This window comes from Triticum urartu, chromosome 5 (genome assembly GCF_003073215.2).
Source record: "Triticum urartu cultivar G1812 chromosome 5, Tu2.1, whole genome shotgun sequence".
In the NCBI taxonomy this organism is placed as follows: Eukaryota; Viridiplantae; Streptophyta; class Magnoliopsida; order Poales; family Poaceae; genus Triticum; species Triticum urartu.
Genome location: NC_053026.1, coordinates 366623845 through 366642273, shown reverse-complemented (window position 1 = coordinate 366642273; position 18429 = coordinate 366623845).

Genomic DNA, 18429 nt, shown 5'->3' with positions numbered 1-18429 from the left:
TTGGAGTATCAAACGAAGTCCAAATGGTACGAAACTTGACAGGCGGTCTACCGGTAGTAAACCAAGGCCGCTTGGCAAGACTCGGTCCAATCCGGAAATGTTTAATCCCCACACATGAAAGAAAGGTAGAAATGACCACCGGAGGAGAACGGAACGCCGGATTGCAAAACGGACAACGGGGAAAATGCTCGGATGCATGAGACGAACACGTATGCAAATGAAATGCGCATGATGACATGATATGCAATGCATGACACGCAAGGAATGACAAGGCAACACCAACGAATAACTGAACGACACCTGGCACATCGTCTCGGGGGCGTTTACAAACACTCCAACCACTATGAGAGGATCTCGTTCCGAGATCTTAGAATGGCACCGGAGGAAAACGGAGGAGAAGAGAGAGGGAAACTAAGTTGCTTCTTTGACAAACGAAGTGAAACCAAAAACCTTGCGAGGTTGAACAAATCGAGAAGAACACAATGAAGGTGAACTGAAGGTTGAAACACTCCGTTAGAAAAGAGGGACAAAGAACATTGCGAAAAACCTTGAGGTTGAAGGGAAGATATATATATAGAAAAAACCACTCCGGTTAAGACAAGATAGAGAAGGAATAAGACTGATATAATTTGGACATCACTCCGGTTGAGAAGGGATGCAAAATTTGATAAGATGAGAGAGCCAGAAAGAAAACACGACACTCCGGTTGAATGGATAAGGAAAGAAAAGAATACTATCATGACAAAACAAGAAGATGGGTAGAAGAGAGCAACATCACAATGCCTCCGGAACAAAAGAATAGAAGATAGACAGTTGAGACAGGGGAATGGAGAAGAAAATGCCAACTTCTGCCATAAAAGAGCTTGAGAAGGCATCCTTAGGAGAAGGGTCGAACGGAGTTGTTGTGAAAACCCACAACGAAAAGATAAGCTTGATATGGTCTTGTGAAATGCATCTCAACTTATGAGGTGACAACCTGCCAAACAAGATTGGATTGACAAGAACAAGAAGACGAGAAACTATCTCACCGAGAGGATAAAGAAGAACTTGGGTCCTTTATAAACAACATAGATAGCAACAAGCCATAGGGAAGGCTTTAGGTGAAGTATAACCCAAGATAACTCCAATGGCAAGATTGATGAATTTAAAATACCTCATTCTTAACAACGTGTGAATCATGAAACATGAACTCAAATTATCAAGAATGACATAATACCATCTCCAATGATACGGAAGAAAGAATTGCACTCCGGATTACAAGATGAAGAAAGCTTGAGCTCCTTAGAAAGAATCTCGATGAAAACTTTGGAGAAGGAATTAAATCCTTGATGAATCCATCATGTAGAACCTTCATGAAGAACTCCGGTAATAAAAGAATGATCCGAAATAGTTGAATGATGAAAAGAATAAGATTGAAGCCTCGCAATGATTTATATAGAGATCTCCGTGATAATTAGAGCTTGGAACTCCGGGAAAGAAAGATGAGCACTTGAAAACAAGAATAAGTATGATGAGCCACTCCGGAAAACAGGCATTAAATAAACTCGATGAAACAAGAATAAGAATTACATTAAGCGTATCCTTCACCAGTTAAATTGATGACAAACAACGGCTTCCACATATTACTTATTCTCTTTGAAAGGATTAAGATAGATATAGCATAAACTCAATGGACCACCGGTAGGATTTGAAAGAACAAAAGAATGCATTGATATGATAACGAATGACGAGAGCTCTTGAATGAACCACCGTAAGAATTTAAATGAACGAAGTAAAGATAAGGAAATATCGGGAAGAATTAGAAAATAAACGAAGATGCTTGAGAGAATTTCGATCCATGAGAACGAAGAGATCACGAGCTGATTAAAGATCACTTGAATAAAGCATCGGTAAAATCGTTTAATGATTACTGAAAGCTGAGAATGAATAAATCTGAAATGATGGAATCCGGATGAACAAACTGAAAAGGCTCCTGAATTGCTCTGGATGGATAAAAAGAATTCTCACAATCGAACAATTATGAGAGGATGGCAACAGGCTAGAATCACGAATCTTGAAGAGAATGGAGCAAGATTGAGAGAAAAAATCTTCTTCGGTCTACAAATCCCCGAGAATGACGACGGAAACACCACCAAGAATTATTGAGGCACACCAGAATGAAGAATGGAAAAGTTGAGCCAACGATGAAAAGAATTTGAAAGGTTTAGGAGATGGCATTTGACTGATGATAACTCATTCTTACGTCAAACTTCGAAAAGAATTTTAAGGATATCTCCGGGAGAATTAGGAGAGTCAGGTAAGATCCTGGGAAAAGACCTGTGGGTTAGGGCCCACTCAAAAGGAACACTGTAGAACGATTTCAAAGAGAGATTGCACCGGTTGAATTTAAATGGCTTGAATGAGATAACATCCTTGAAAGAGCTTGAACGAAAGCAGAGTGTAAGCACGAATCTTCGGGATAACTTGAGCACTCCGGAACAATTGAATAGCCAGAAGTGAATGATTAAGAATTGCACCGGCCGGAGGAGGTATTGAAATGAGAAAAGGGTAAGATGAACAACACTTGACTTGAAACCACCGGAGAAGAAAGAGAACGAACAATGATGAACTTGAGGCTCCGTTAGTATCTTCATGAGAATCACCGGATAAGAATATTGATAGAAAAAGAATGGAGAGACTTCACAAAAATAAAAGGATACTTGATCAAGAAATCTTAATCCTTGGAGAAAACAAAGGGAGGGAGGGTGAGAAAAACAAAGACAATTTGGAATGGATGAAACGAACACCGTTGAGAAGAAGTGATAATTGATCTTGCGGTTGTTGAAATGATTGTATCCACTTGAAGAGAAAACACGCCGGTTGAAAAGAATTTTAGATGACAATCTCGATGACCAAGAAGGATTAGTATTCACATAGGAGTATGAGAACACCATTTGGGGAAGGTATGGAATCAACATTTGACTTCGAAGCAACTCGAATACCACAACTCAAAACAAAAACAAAGGGTTGGCTTGCGGAATAAGCCAGAACAAACATATGATAGAGATTTTGTTCGAAGTTTTCGTGGTGGGGCCTACACGGGCTCGATCATACAGCACCATCATGTACAAGGCAGTGCACATGTCATACGGAGCGTCCCCGAGTCGGCATAGCCAAGGACTCTTTAAGACACAACGAGACCACTGTAAAATCGACCGTGAATAGGCGGACCACTAGACGTCGAACCCCAATTTCATATCATACATCCGTCGGAAAGATATCCTAAGAGCTACTTGAATTCCCACCTATGAAACTCCCGAAATTTTCCGGTTATGCAATCAGGTGTTGGGGATACAGGGGAAGCATAATATCTCACCCAAATCTAGCAAATCCTACATCCAGCTGTATCCATCCTTCAACACATAACCAAGAAACCTTCGGAAACCATCTACCTCAACCTTCGAAAAGCATCCGTTATACAAGTTATGGCGATACTCCCGAACTCCCGCCCCAGTACTGGGTGGCGTCGAGGTTATCTCACCAACGAACTGCATAAAAGAGATTTTCGATGTCGGTGTACTAAACTCAGGTATTCCAAAAGTGCAACGATAAAATTATGACGACAACACCTCAGAGCTCAACTCCCCGGGACACTTCCACTAAACCCCTGACAGGAGGCACCAAGACAATGTTCTCATCATAAAACCATCGGAACGATTCCAAGATACCCGCGTGATCCTAAATTTTTTTTAGTGAAATTTGAGAAGAGAAGAGTCAAAACTCTACGTCAGAATGCCTTACCAGAGCGATGAGGAGACTGGGAAGTAAAAAGAATTCCTAAACTCTCCGATATATAATTCCTAATGACTCAAAACATTTTTCTAGACACAACTCGGCCGCTAATAACGATCAATCAGTGGGGGCTCCTAAGGTCGGGGAAGGCTCTGATACCAACTTGTAACACCCTCGATGCGACTATATCTCCCACGTGTCGAGGCACGACTTAGAGGCATAATCGCATTGAAGGCATATGTCGCAAGTGAGGTAATCTTCACACAACCCATGTAATACATAAGGGAAAGAGATACATAGTTGGCTCACAATCGCCACTTCACACAATTACATGAATAAACATTACATCAATCAAATACACTCATGGTCCGACTACGGAACCAAAATAAAGAAGAACCCCAAATGCGACAAAGGTCCCCGATCGACCCCAACTGGGCTCCACTACTGATCAACTAGAACGAAACAACACAAAGGATAAGATCTTCGTCGAGCTCCTCCTGAGCTTGGTTGCGTCATCTGCACGGACTCATCGGCACCTGCAAGCTGGTTTTGGAAGTATCTGTGAGCCACGGGGACTCAGCAATCTCGCACCCTCGCGATCAAGACTATTTAAGCTTATGGGTAAGGTAAAGGTATGAGGTGGAGCTGCAGCAAGCGACTAGCATATATGGTGGCTAACATACGCAAATGAGAGCGAGAAGAGAAGGCAAAGCACGGTCGATGAAGGTATGATCAAGAAGTGATCCTGGACTATCTACGTCAAGCATAACTCCAACAACCGTGTTCACTTCCCGGACTCCGCCGGAAAGAGACCATCACGGTTACACACGCGGTTGATTCATTTTAATTAAGGTCGACTTCAGGTTTTCTACAATCGGACATTAACAAATTCCCATCTGCCCATAACCGCGGGCACGGCTTTCGAAAGTTCAAATCCCTGCAGGGGTGTCCCAACTTAGCCCATGACAAGCTCTCACGGTCAACGAAGGAATAGACCTCCACCCGAGACATTCCGATCAGACTCGGTATCCCGGTACAACAAGACATTTCGACAGGGTAAAACTAAACCAGCAACACCGCCCGATGTGCCGACATCCTGATGGGAGCTGCACATATCTCGTTCTCAGGGCAACACCGGATGAGACATCCTACGAGTAAAACCAGCCCTCAAGTTTCCCCGAGGTGGCCCCGCAGTCTACTCAGTTCGGACCAACACTTAGACAAGCACTGGCCCGGGGGGGTTAAAATAAGATGACCCTCGGGATGCGCGACTCCCAAGGGAAAAAAAGGCTAGGTGGCAAATGGTAAAACCAATGTTGGGCATTGCTGGAAAAGCTTTACTTAAGGCGAACTGTCAAGGGGTTCCCATTATAGCCCAACCGCGTAAGGGCGCAAAATCCGGGAACATAACACCGATATGACGGAAAACTAGGGCGGCAAGAGTGGAACAAAACACCAGGCATAAGGCCGAGCCTTCCACCCTTTACCAAGTATATAGATGCATTAATTAAATAAGATATATTGTGATATCCCAACAAGTAAACATGCTCCAAAAAGGAAACAACATCTCCATGTTCCAACAAAGAACAAACTTCAATCTTCACCTGCAACTAACAACGCTATAAGAGGGGCTGAGCAAAGCGGTAACATAGCCAATCAACGGTTTGCTAGGACATGGTGGGTTAGAGGTTTGACATGGCAATTGGGAGGCTGACAAGCAAATGGTAGGCATCGTAGCATTGGCATGGCAAGAGCGAGCAAACTAGCATAGCAAAGATAGTAGTGATTTCAAGGGTATGATCATCTTGCCTGAAATCCTGCAAGGAAGAAGAACGAGTCCATGAAGAAGATAAACGGACGTAGACGAACGGATCCTCACAACACGACGTTACCGGAACCAACCCGAAGAAGCAACACCGGAAAGAAGCAAACAATCATGGTAAACAACCAACACATCAACATGGCATGATGCACAAACGAGTATGATGCATGTCCGGTTTAATGAAGCATGGCATGGCAAAGGGCCCAAACAATCCTACAAATTAGTGGAGCTCAATATGCAATGGGTTGCATATTGACGAAACACCACATCAATTATTTAGTTCGATCTCGTTTATGTACCCAACAATATTAAATGTTGATTAACATGGCAAGGGGTGAAACAAATGAAAACTACCTATCTAGGCAAATTTAAATGAGGCCGGAAGCAACGAACAACAATTCCGGAAACTCCTCATATGCTTATATTAGGTTTGGTACTGTTCTGCCCTAAACATAATTTTAGAGTTGTTAAACATGCAAGATGAGGCCACCATGTTAAACTAGGCAAAATTCAACCCCATTCACATATAAAGTTTATTAAAAACGGAGCTACGGTTATTTAGTTATGAATTAAATCATTTTAGCATGGCATAGGAGCAAATTAATGCAAACAAAATTTTAAATATTTCAAACATAGCTGAAAGTTGGATATTATTAATCTACACAAAATTCTGAGCAAGTTTCATATATAAAACATTTTAATCCGATGTACGGTTCATGAGTTATTAAATGCATGAACATGAGGGTCTAATCTGTAAAACTGGAAATCCCTGGAATAATTGGACAAATTCGCAGACACTGAAAAAAACATGATCGGGCTGAAACTGGGCAAGCCCAACAGAGAAAAAAACAAAAAGGTGGGCGCTGGGGCGGCTCACCCTGGGCCTTGGCCCATCTGCAGAGAGAGGCCGGCGGATCTGGCGAAGGAAGCTGGGGAGGAGGCCGAGCGAGGCTGGACCGCGGGGAGGACGATTGGGCCGGCCCACGCAGGCGTGGTCAACGGAGGGAGCTAGGCTGGGCCTTGGGGCGCGGCGCGTTGGGCCGAACTCGGGCCAGCTGGAGCTGGGCCCAAGCGGGGAGGAGGCGCCTGTCGTCGTTCTCCTCTGGATCGAGGGAAAGCAGGGGGGCAGCGGCGCGTTTCCGGCGAGGTGGGGCGGCGCTCTCACGGTGGACTCCGGCGGAAGGCGGGGACGGAATGCGGCGGGAAGGATCCCATGGCGGGGGTTGACCTGCAAGGGAGAGAGAGGCCATGAGAGAGAGTAGCAGAGAGGAGGATGAGGCTGGACGGCGGCGCGGTTGACCTGGCGAAGCAGCTGGGCGACGCTCCGGCGAGGGTGGTCAGCGAGGCGGCCGGCGAAGGTCCGGCGAATGTCCGGCGAAGGAGCGGCGCGGGCACATGCCCGTGCGTGGCGGTGGCGGCGACCGGGCCCGTGCGGGCCCGCGATGGGCTCCGCGGGCCGGCGCGGTGGGAGGCGGCGCGCGGGACACATGGCGGCGCGCTGTTGGATGAGGCGGCGGCGGAGCTGATGTGGCAAGCGCTGATTGGCTGGGGTGAGGTGGCGGGAGTGAGCGGACATGTCCGGCGCGTGCGGACGCGTTTGGATGCGCGGTGGAGGAAGAAGACTAGGGTTTCATCCGAAATTTCGGGGAGGGGTGCTCTTTTATAGGTAGAGGGAGCTAGGAGAGTCCAAATGAGGTGCGGTTTTCGGCCACGCGATCGTGATCGAACGCTCTAGATGATGGGGCAGAGTTAGGTGGGTTTTGGGCCAAAATGGAAGGGTGTTGGGCTGCAACACACACGAGGCCTTTTCGGTCCCTCGGTTAACCGTTGGAGTATCAAACGAAGTCCAAATGGTACGAAACTTGACAGGCGGTCTACGGGTAGTAAACCAAGGCCGCTTGGCAAGACTCGGTCCAATCCGGAAATGTTTAATCCCCACACATGAAAGAAAGGTAGAAATGACCACCGGAGGAGAACGGAACGCCGGATTGCAAAACGGACAACGGAGAAAATGCTCGGATGCATGAGACGAACACGTATGCAAATGAAATGCGCATGATGACATGATATGCAATGCATGACACACAAGGAATGACAAGGCAACACCAACGAATAACTGAACGACACCTGGCACATCGGTCTCAGGGCGTTACACTTGTATGCTTTTAATGACTTGAGACTATCAAACATGACATGCAGTGGTCAGTTTGTTGCACAAGAACATATACATCTCTTTTTATCCATTTTCATGACAAGTATCTTTGGACGGAGGGAGTAGAAAACAGAGTTGGTGATGATGGTGTGCGTGCCATCCTGCAATATAGGCCGTCGGATTTATAAAGGATAGGAAAGAAACTATGGCAATTTTGCAAAGATATACCCACACGTCTCTCCATGTTCGCAAATAAGGCCTTCCCTCGTTCAATCTTTTCTCTCACAAGATAAACTACTCATACAAATGCATCTTGATGTTCCGTGCAACGCACGGGCAGCTAGCTAATTTCTTTTAAAATAGTTGCTGCGATAATTGGGTTGAAGTGATATATTTTATGTCTGCCCCGAATGATTTCAGATTCACTAATAGTAATGAAGAAAAGGTTGCCTTGTTAATTAACAGAAAACAAGGTGAAAACTATCACATGAGGCCGGTAAAAACAAGGCACACTGGGTTCAGCGTCATCGTCACTATAGCTGTGCGCGCGCATGAGAATTCTACATATCGAGGGGGCTACCGAGCGAGGCACCGAGACATAATGTTTGAGAGAGAAACCAATTGACAGATTATGATCAGATCGAGTTGTGACCCTTCTGCTGTCATTGTTGGGGGGGAGGGAGAGAAAGACATATCGAGAGTGTGCGTGTGTGTGTGTGTGTGTTTGAAACAGGAGTAGATAGATTATTATCAAGATCGATTTGCCACCCTACTCCTTCGGTGCCGGGTAGTGTGTGTGTGTGTGTGTGTGTATGTTTGAGAGAGAATCCAGTCGATAGATTAGTATCAAGATCGAGGTGTCACCCTACTCCTTCGGTGTTGGGAAGTGTGGGTGTGTGTGGGGGGGCAGTGACAATCACATATCTCTACTCTTATAAAAAACAGAGTTGGTGATGATGGTGTTCCTGCCATCCTGCAATATAGGCCATCCGATTTATATCCGGCGGAAAGGAAGGAAACTATGGCAATGTTGCAAAAAGATACCCACACCCCTCTCCGCATTTGCAAATAAGGCATTCCCTCATTCATCCTTTTCTCCCACAAGATAAACTTCTCATAGAAATGCATCTTGATGTTCCGTGCAACGCATGGGCATCTTGCTAGTAGGGAGAAGGAGTTTGTGTGACACATATATAGCTATATTAAGGTATAGGTAGATAGCATATGTGTGAGAGACATTATTATACTTTGAGACATTAGTGGTTGTGGGTGGGCGGAATTAAAGGGGTGGGCGTGTTAGACATAGGGAGCGTGTGTGTTTCTGTGTGAGAGACTTGTAGGACGGGGTAGAAAGACAAATTTAACCCAGACGGAGGGAGAGAAATACACGAAGTGCGCATGTGTGATTCCGATGCCCACAGGGAAATGAGATATGTATGCTGTGAGAGAGATTGCACAATTCATTCACGTATCACTATCTAGCGATCGCGGACGTGCATCGCTTGAACCTAAGTCAATATCTACTTCGTATCGTGGCCAAAGGTACAATATCGATTCAACACTATAAAGATTGGACACTCACATATCACATTTTTTTCTATTTAAATAAACCTTTTCAGTTGTGCATGCCAAAGTTACAGTGATGTTTCTTCAAACAACCAATGTAGCTATCATGTACATGCACCATTGTTACTCTTGCATTCAAATTCATTAGTCTTGGATGATTTATGTTTCTATTTTGCAGTAATATATGTAATATTCATATATGAATTCAATGGGTACGCAATTTATGAAATGGAGGCTATGTAATCATATGAGGTAACACTTTTAAGTAGCTGACTACAATATCCATTTCTTTTTGTGCGCCTCTACACTAACACGTCAATGCATTATGTTTAAAGTAAATAACCAATGGCACTAAATTATCTATTTACACAAGAAATACATAGGCTGAGTGTTTGATCCCTTTTTTGTGAACACGCCACTACACCCGTACGATTGGCCGCGCCCGTGTGAATGTCCAAGTTATCGGCGCATCATCCCGAGTTATTGTCTTTTTTCTGGGGTGGACTTCACACCAGTTATTAACTGCTGACGCGTGCCCCATGTACACAGTCTAGCATGACCTTCCCGCTAGAACGGTCCTAAATTAGTTGAAACTGGATACGAACGATCCCGCGGGCGGCAAAATCTCCCGCCTCCTTCTGAAATTTCCGCCACCTCAGTCTTTAGCATGCGAAATCCCCCTTTTGTCCTTGGTGCACGGAGACCAACAGTTACAATACCGCCCTCATCTACATGATAGGTCGAAGCTGCTTTGGTAACTTCCGGTACCCCCACTACACGGCACCCCCATTTCCTCTCCCCCTCCCACAAAAACGACTAACTCCACAGCACCAGAGCATCTTACATCATGCCGTCCGTACTTCATCACCCTTTCTCCCCTCGCCTCTCGAAACCCTAGACTACTCATCCACCGGCGTACCATAGCCCATTCACTACCAGCGGCGTCCACCTCACTGGATCTGCTTCTGCGACCGCATCTACCCCTCCCACCTACCCTAGAAACAAGTAAACTGCTCATCCAGCACTGTACCACATCCCATTCAATGTCGGCCTTGTCCACGGCGCCGGATCTGCTTCGTCGGTACTCTCGTCAACCGTCGCGCATCTGCAGCGGCTCATTCATACTCCCCACCGGAGACGCTTTGTCCACACCGCCCGGAGCCACCCCATCGACGCCCCCGTCGATGGCCTCTGATCCTCTTCGTCGACACCTTCCTCAACCCTACTGGAGCCGCTTTGCCGACACCATCATCAACCCTACCGGAGTAGCTTCGCCTATACCATTCTCAACCCTACCGGGGCCGCTTTGCCAACTCACAAGTCCACGGCCTCAGATCCGCTTCCTCGCACCCTCATCCAACCTACCGGAGCAGCTTCTGATGCCCCGTCCAAGGCCGCAGATCTGCATCGTCGACACCACCCTTAACCCAACCACCGGAGCAGCTTCTAACACCCCGTCCACGGCCGCAGATCCGCATCATCGACACCATCCTTAACCCAACCACCGGAGCAGCTTCTGACGCCCCGTCCACGGCCGCAGATCCGCGTCATCGACACCATCCTTAACCCAACCACCAGAGCAGCTTCACCTACGCCCTCGTCCACGGCCACAGATCCGCTTCGCCCACACCGTAGTCCACCCTACCGGAGCCGCTCCACAAACACCCTACTCGACGGTTCTAGATCTCCTTACCGGACCCCGACAGCCGGCACAGCGTCATCACCCTCAACGTTTCTAACCTGATTCCCACCGTCTGGAGAGATGCCAAGCACCCGCCACGGCCTAGGTACTTCTCACCTTTAAATCCGTCCAACATCACCTGCCCGATGTACTTCAAATATACTAACCGGTTGCTGTTACCTTTTATGCAGCTGGCAAAAACTACAAGGACGATGTTTCTTCTGGATCTAACGGCTTGACCAACCAAGATCCTGGACCGAGGCATTGCTATGATCTGGTTAGCGCGTCTCTCTCTCTCTTGTATTGTTCTATGCCTGCCAGCGTGCTTTGCTAGGATTTTTGACCGGTAATCCCTTTGTGCAGACAATGATTTCTACTACTGGCTGCTAAATTAGATATGTAGATGTCATACATGATACTACCTCGTACCTCCGTTCCTAAATATAAGTCATTCTAGAGATTCCACTATAGGCTACATTCGGAGCAAAATGAGTGAATCTACACTCGAAAATGGATCTATATACATCTGTATGTGGTCCATACTGGAATCTCTACAAACACATATATTTAGGAACAGGGGTAGTACATTACACAAAATCGTAGGTAGCATGTAGGAATTCCAGTGCACTACATTAGGCTCCCTTAGAGTGCCTGCTAGTCCAGCATACAGAGTCATGGCTAGTTTATGGTATGCACACAATCGTTAATTGGTGGTTTAAATACGCGCAAGGGATATGCAACGTAGTATCATGTAGAGATGTCTGAAATTAGCCGTGTCAACTTGCAGATAGGGTTACACAATGAAAAAGTACAATATGTATGTGGCAATTTTATGGAACATCGCAAAAAAAGGAGAGGCAGCGGTGAGCCTATACAGTGTGCTATGGTACGTCACTCCTCCATTGCAATCATCGTGACATGTTATTTGTATGCCAGTTCTATTAGCCAAGTTTCTTAGGGACAGTTATTACGAGTTATCCTAAGAAAATAAGCACCTGTGAATATAAGCTCCATGTAATAAGCCAACTAGTTCTTTTCATTGCGTTTTTAGTTTATCTTTGGTATGATCAGTGGAATGTCTAGATTGCATTATTTTTTTCATTTTGCTGCCCATATGGAAATTAATTTGACTTGCAAACATCACAAATTGAACCCAATGCAATAATTAATATGATAGGAAAACAGACCATCACTATTTGCTCAAAATGCAAATACAAAGATACCATCTACTTGGCACAATCTACTTTGGTCAATGTTTTCCATAAAGATCCCATTGCCTAATTTAAACGAAGAACGCATGACCCACATTTAAATGAAGAACAATTATTTATTGAAATTCGGTGGTCCAAGTGGCTGGTTATTATCGTATAGCAGCACCACCTGAAAGCATCATATAGCAGCAGTAGTAGCAGCAGCTCATAGCAACTCATCACACAGCAGCAGCAGTCTACAATTCATCATATACCAGCAGCAGCTCATAGCAATTCATCATATAGCAGTAGTAGGAGCATCTCATAGCAATTCATCATATAGCAGCTGCAGGAGCAGCTCATAGCAATTCATCATATGGCAGCAGCAGGAGCAGCTTGTATCAACTCATCATATAGCAGCAACAGCAGCTCATAGCAATTCAACATATAGCAACAACAGCAGCTCATAGCAACTCATCATACAGCAGCAGCTTATAGCAATTCATCATATAGCAACAGCAGGAGCAGCTCATAGCAATGCATCATATAGCAGCAGTAGAAGCAGCTCATAGAAATTCATCGTATAGTGGATCAGAATGAAAATTTGGCAAAAAAAGCAGAGGAGATCCTCACCTTGTTGGATGAGCTCATCCTTCAACAGCACCTCATGGCCATGGCCTGGGGGGAGGGGAGGGGGAATAAGGTGCCTTCTGCCGCAGTGTGGCATCAGCCGTAGTTGTGCAGCGCCCGCCGGAGTAGTGCGTTGGACGAACAACAGTGGAGCAGCTGCTGGAGACCATGAGAATGAGGGGCGGCGCCAGAGGGAGGAGCAGCCAGGGAGATTTGCCCCTACCCGCCGGCCATGTAGCCTAGCTGGACATAGCATCGTCGAGGACCAGGCCAGATGGGACCAGTGGCGACGGCTCGCTGGAGGAACCCTAGTGCTGCAGGCAGGGGATCGAGGTAGAGGGAAAGGGGAGAGGAGATGCAAGCAGGCAGGGCAATGAATGCTTGCGTATTTGTTTTTACTTGAGGGTCAGGTGTGACACGGGCGTCAGCAGTTGCATTTTGAGTGTAATATAGGCAGACAACAGAGTCATTTCACTATTCCCCTTCCCTTCAATTTTTAGTGAGGTTCTACCCGAAACACCCCCTCCAAAGCGAAATTAGTTAAGCCCAAGCCCATAACTCAAAAATGACTTCTTTACATCTTTTATGGCTTATTTTGACAATATGCCCTGAAAAGGCGGAATCGAACTGGCCCTTAACCTGCAATTCAATTGTGCGTGCAATGATGAATCACTCCTGCCTGCTATCTGTACATTTAGGCATCATCATACATGGCATAACCTAATACATGTGCATTGCATTGTAGAATCTGGAATATGCAATGTTTATGTTAGTTCATACGTTGCACATGATGTTCAAATGCCCCTTAAATATGGTCAGTCAAGTGATGGTTTTTAAGCCTCCTTCTTTGCTTCTTTTCTTGATATGTAAGATTTGCTCACACATCTGTTCAATTGCTTGTTCGCATCAGCTAGCCATACTAGGACTGTTTGCTTTGATTACTTGCTGTTCTTGACCTAACACTCTAACAGAGCTTGCCAACGATTTAAACACTAAGGGCTGCTGTAGTGGGGCCTTGTCTAACTCATAGGTGACATAAAGGTTTGGCTGTACACTACAGTAGGCTCTCCAAGAGTACCTGGAGATCCAGTTTGAAGGTATGCCTAGTTTTTACATAGTGCAGACATAGTAAATGCTCATTTCATTGTGTGCAAGTGCAAGAGATGTGGCATGTTTCATTATGTGGTGTTGTTTTGTTATAATCTCATCCTTTTGTGTTCACAGACTAGAAAGTATGCATATTTATCTTCCAAGGAGACGAGTAACTAGTTTGTGTCACTTTGCAGAGGGGGTGCAATGAAGATAAGATTGAGGATTTCCAAGTACAAGATGTTAGGAAGGAGCCTTGCAAGAGAAGTAGGAGCTGCGCTGAGCCTCTTCAACCTGCTAAGGTAAGTCACTGTATGCAACTCAACAGTTCAATTCCTTGTTTGTTTCAGGCATAGTTAATTTTCTCTTTTCAATTGCTTTATTTGTCCTTAGTTAATGAGATGCCCAAATAATCATGCCTGATGTTCGGTACTTGTATCACAATTAGTTGACATAATTAAAGGCCTTACCATTTAATTACTCTGTCGAAGTGTGCCTAAAGCTTTGAAGTCTATTAACCAACTATTATTGCATGAGGCTCACAATCTAGTTTATACTACGCTAATGATTGCATAGTTTTGCCTGTTGTAGTATGTTTGTATGAAACCCTCTGATGTTCATTATGCTCCCTAAGACTTTAATTGAGGCACAGAATGGCCAACTGCTTGCTTACTTATACACAACGTGCTGTCTAAATTTATAACTTGTCTGTGTTTTCGATTGGGCCCCAACATCATGCTCCTCTAGTGAGCTAAGAGGGATTTCTGTATGCAGGCTGCACAGACTATCTTTTTTATAATTTTTAAAATATCACCTGCTTATGCTTCATGACGTGTAACATTACATTTTTTGAAAGTGACGTGTAACATTATTGTTAGTCTTGTTTTTCCATGTAGTACAAAATAGTGTCTTGTTCGCTTCACTGTTGTAACTATATTTTTGCCCTAGTCATGTGTACTTACAGAAACATTTCAGGATGAAGTGACATCAACACAAAGATCTGCGAGCAGTGCGGCATGGCCGTTACCGAATGATTATGGATTGGAATTGGAATGTGCTAATGTTCTCAAGCATCAACTAGAGGTGGCAAGACAACGTGTACATGATTGTCAACGTATAATCAACAAGTTGAGACTGGACATGCAGGTATTAGATGCAGGAGTCAAAAAAATGAAACACGACACTGAGGTAACCATGAAGGAATTGGAGATTTTGCAGACTGAAATTTGTGTTATCTGAATCCGGCCAATCCTATATTCTGAAGAGATTATAGTTCAAATGGAGTTAAGTTGATGTGCGTCCATGATGTATGAGCTGTATTTGCCTAGTGTATGTAATTTGCTATTTGTGTATGCTTTATTATCACCTGTGCCGAACCATAATGCCAAGTGGGTATAATCGGCTCTAATTTCTTTATTGTATAGTGTAGGATTATTCTACCTTTCTATGCCTTGATCTCTTTGTTGTATAGTGTATGCTTGTTGGAGGTGATAGTATTGAGTAGGATAATTCTTTGAATATGCTATATAATTCAAACGGGGGCCAACTCGCCTGACCATGGCCCTTCACGGGCCGTCGGATCCATGGGCCTTCTACGTCTCGTAGGATCCATGGGCCTTCTACGTCTCGTAGGATCCATGGGCCTTCTACGTCTCGTCGGATCCATGGGCCTTGTACGTCTCGTAGGATCCATGGGCCGCCGACTCATTTATGGGTCTTGTACGGGCCTTTAATGGGTTGTAGACAGGCCTTTAATGGAAATCGTATGTTTTATGGGCTGACCATAACGGGCCATTAATAGGCTGTATTTGGTGATGCTATGAAAATGACCCAACAGACTCACGGGCCGACTGTAACGACGGGCTGAATTTGGCCCACAAGCAGAAAATGACAGTAACATGCCGTAAGTAACCGAATGCTGCAAATGAGCCCAAGAATAAATGGACCCACAGAAGGCCGAAAGTTAACTTGGGCTGGAAACGGCCCAACGGAATAACGGGCCATTAATGGGTATAAAGTGACACACTATTCATTACGGGCCAGTTTCACCACGGGCCGTTAATGGGTGTGAAGTAATACACTGTTCATTACGGGCCAATTTCAGCACGGGCCGCTAATGGGCCAAGAGTTACAAAGGGCCTCATATGGGCCGAAAGACGTCATGGGCTATACATGGGCCAGAAGTGAAAACGGCCCAGAATCATATTGGATGGCCCAGATGATGCTACTGGGCCTAATTCGGATAGGGCATAACGGGCCTTGGGTTGGCGGGCTGTAAATGGGCTATATGCGAACAGGCCGTTAATAGGCTTTCCATGGGCCGGCCCGCCAGCTTTTGACCAAGTCAAACGGGCCGGCCTTTTCATAGGAATGGGCCACTGTTGGGTCATGCCATGTGTCGACGTATCATAGGCGCCTTCTGTCCAGTGAGTGGATGAAATCTGTCCCAACGATGAGCTGACACGTGTTTCCTCTAGCCAGTGATGATTTTACAGGTGGAAAATCCCCATTGGTCGGGGCTGTTAACGGGTTATCGGATCCAAAACCCGACCCGATAGCTTAACGGCGTCCCGTTACGGTGGATGCCATGTGTAGGTCACCCTTGACGAGAGCACTTCTGTGATGCGCGATTTATCGTCATGGAAGTGGACACTTCCGTGATGATAATTTTGGTAATGTCATGGAACACTTCTACGCAGCACAGGTATGACTATCTTGATTCTGTCATAAATTTGTCATGGATGTACATGCATGACAAAAAACGCGACCTACTGTGACAAACACGTATCATCACGGAAGTGTATTTTTTTGTAGCGAACCTGGGCCCCATGAGGGTGGAGGGCGCGCCTGGGGGGTAGGGGCGCCCCCCTACCTCATGCCTTCCTGGTAGCTTTCTTGACGTTCGTTCCAAAAATCACATTCCCAAAGGTTTCATTCCATTTGGACTCCTTTGATATTCTTTTTCTATGAAACTCTGAAATAGGCAAAAAATAGCAATTCTGGGTTGGGCCTCCAGTTTATAGGTTTGTCCAAAAATAATATAAAAGTGTATAATAAAGCCCAATAATGTGCAAAACAGAATATAATATAGCATGGAATAATAAAAAATTATAGATACGTTGGGGACGTATCAGGGTAGTAGTTTGCGCTTCGGGTAACTTTTGATTGGGCCCTCGAGGCCGTATTCCTTGGCTGCCAGGACATTAGTCCACCTATCGTTGATCAGATCTTGATCAGCTTGAAGCTGCTGCTGCTGCTTCTTTTTTAGGCTCCTTGCAGTGGCAATTAGCCGGCACTTAAAGCGCTCCTACTTGCGAGGTTCCTCAGACATGATAAAATCGTCGGTGCCGATGCTCACCTCATCCTCGGAGAGAGGAAGATAATTGCTATCCTCCAAGTCTTTGTTTTCAGCCTGTTCATCGGTGCTAACTTGCCCATCTTCCCGATCATCTTGTTCAGAGTTTTGCTCGACGGGGTTTTCTTGGTCTTCGGCATCGTCTGGAGTATTGTTGTCTTTCGTGCCGCTATTGTTGTCTTTGTTATGGCGTGATTTAGAGCGGCGCCGTTGGCGTTTTGGTTGTATCTCGGGAGGTTTATCCTCTATTGGATTTTTCTCATTATCGCCGTCACCCTCCTTGGGTGTATATCATATTGGGCCTGCTCTTCTCATACGAAGAGGTGGCCGTCCAGCGTCCGGTAAACAGTGGGTTTTGGGCCTGCTCTTCTCCAGCATCATCGTCCATACCGTCGATGTCTTCAGGGTCGTAATTGAGCATGTCAGTTAAGTCCTCGATAGTGGCGATGAAGTGGGTGGTGGGTGGGACGTAAAATTCCTCGTTCTCAGCCCCTAGTCCGGGCTAGGCGTAGTTCGGACGTTGCTCCTTCGTAATGACAAGGGATCGCATCAAGTCCAGTGACTCGCTTAAAGGCGAGGTTTGGCCAAGGAGAAGAGAATCCGTGGAGTACGGCGGGAAGGGGATTCCTCGGCTGAGCTCACACGATGTTGACTCCGAGAGTTCGGAGCCAGTATCCGGGGAGGAGTCCGGCTTTGTGATGGTTGCCGGCGACACTTCATCCTCCGGCTCCCCCGTACTGGGCTTAGTGGCCACAGATAGTTTGGCGGGTTTAGAAATCCCATCTTCGGACCTGGCGACGCGCTTCGGCTCTAAGGCCAGAGCGGAGGTTGGGGTTGTGAATCCTTAGAAGATCAAGTCTCCTCGGATGTTAGCGACATAATCCAAGTTTCCAAAACTAATCCGGTGAACTGGGGCGTAGTTGTCGATCTGCTCTAGATGGCCAAGCGAGTTGGCCCGCAGTACGAAGCCGCCAAACACAAAGATCTGACCGGGGAGGAAAACCTCCCCCAAGGCAGCATTGTTGTAGATGATTGATGGAGCCATCAAACCTTCTAGTGACGACACAGCGGAATTCTCAATGAAAGCACCAATGTTTGTGTCAAAACCGGTGGATCTCGGGTAGGGGGTCTCGAACTGTGCGTCTAAGGTCGATGGTAACAGGAGGCAGGGGA